The 1678-nt window shown below is 35.5% G+C and overlaps 1 long non-coding RNA gene across 1 annotated transcript; it reads right to left on the minus strand.

Moving 5' to 3' along the window:
* Positions 1–312: 312 nt before the first annotated feature.
* On the minus strand, positions 313–1435 carry LOC140748147 (uncharacterized). Its single transcript, XR_012102923.1, has 2 exons — positions 1256–1435; positions 313–989 (listed from the first exon to the last, which is right to left on the minus strand). It is a non-coding gene; the product is annotated as an uncharacterized LOC140748147 (long non-coding RNA).
* Between the last annotated feature and the right edge of the window lie 243 nt (positions 1436–1678).

The following is a 1678-nucleotide window of genomic DNA, read 5'->3' on the forward strand; positions in this document are numbered from 1 at the left end:
ACAGACGTCATTGTCATTCCAATAAAGGTACAATTTATCAGTTAGATGTTTTTTCATGACATTTTTTTTAACCCTTTACACCCGAAGATTTTTTTTCGCAATTTCCGATTCGAAACGTTTATTACGGCTTTTTATATAGCTTAAGGGATCCACAAAAAATAGGAAAAAAAATCCAGAGTTTATACTTAATCCAGAAATCGACCCGCACGATCGTGAGTCTCCGGTGGGAACTGTCACACTCACGATCGTGAAAATTGCAAAAAAAAATAGTTTTTTATCAAAAAATATCACAAAATTAAAACAATTTGGAGATATTTAACATCACTGTCTTTATTTTCATTAGTCTTTATAAAAAATCTGTCTTGGCAATGAAACCTAAACTACGTAATTCTATGAAAATCAACATTCTTCTTTCTTCCGTTATTGCATCCGTCTTCAATCCAGGTCTCCAAGGCGTAGGTATTCTTGGCTAGGGAATACATCCAATGATAGTGCAGATAGAGAAAACTTTAGCCATATCTATTGCAATTAAATTAAGTTTTCGACCGGTTCTTCTTAGATAATATAAATTTGTGCATCTGGTTACATATCAAGAGCCTCACAATTAAAATATTAATAAAAATATTTCTTTGTAAACTTTACTGGAGATGTTGGTAGGGATGTATAGACCTTTTCAAGACAGAAAACGTATTCTTTTCCATGCTATTTTTCGATGTGTTGGACGTGAAGATGCTCGGCGGCGAGAAATTTCTAGGGATGATTTTGAAGTAGATGGTTGAAGTTCAGGCTCAAGTTCCAGATCCAATTCTAGGTTAGTTTCTATTTGAGGGTCTGCATGTGCTTCTGGATCTGTTTCAGGGCACAATTCTTCAAATTGAAACTTCTAATCTATTTAGTTGAAGCTCTTCACTTTTATAAAGATCTTCAATGTCCGATATATTTCTCCTCACCCCGCACTGGCAAAATCTGATCGTCATTTAAATGTACCCCTAAAATTGAAACAAACAAAATTGTTATTGACGAAACTTACACATAACTGGTAATAGCAATAAAAGCATTTTCATCAAACGTTATTCTGCACCAACACCCGTAGGCACACGATCGTAACAGTTGAGATTTGCAACCTAATTGTATCTAAATTACAAGTTAATCGAATAAACTACTAAAGTCCACGTATTTGGTGTTCTTTTAGCTTTTAAATTAGCAATAATTAATAATAGATACTTAACATTTAATACCAAAAATAATTATATACCTGTGACAGTGCGCGGGTCGAAAAAATCTGCCATCTTTGGACGAGTCCCTAGCACAACTGACCGTCTGCACCCCGCTCACTTAGCCGGTATCACGTGCGATACTCTCCTCACGATCGATCGGCATCGGTTGCGTTTCGAAAAATAAGAAGCTATCACGTGGGAATTTTTTTAAAGTGAAACTCACGCCCATATCATCTCGGGTGTAAAGGGTTAAATGCGGGTGAAGCTGCAGGCGCTACTCTATATAATAATTTCTTATCGTCGCAAAGTTCCATAAATTACATAGATATTAATAACTGAAATATATCACCCAGTAGAAACACTCTCACCACAAAACCTCATACAGCCAAGATTTTTCATTAAAAATAATGTTGGTCCTTTGACAGAATATTATTAAACACACAATGAATCCCCTCAGCCCG

Source organism: Epargyreus clarus, unplaced genomic scaffold, assembly GCF_041222505.1.
Source record: "Epargyreus clarus isolate Ecla_fem2 unplaced genomic scaffold, WU_Ecla_fem_2.2 ptg000015l, whole genome shotgun sequence".
In the NCBI taxonomy this organism is placed as follows: domain Eukaryota; kingdom Metazoa; phylum Arthropoda; class Insecta; order Lepidoptera; family Hesperiidae; genus Epargyreus; species Epargyreus clarus.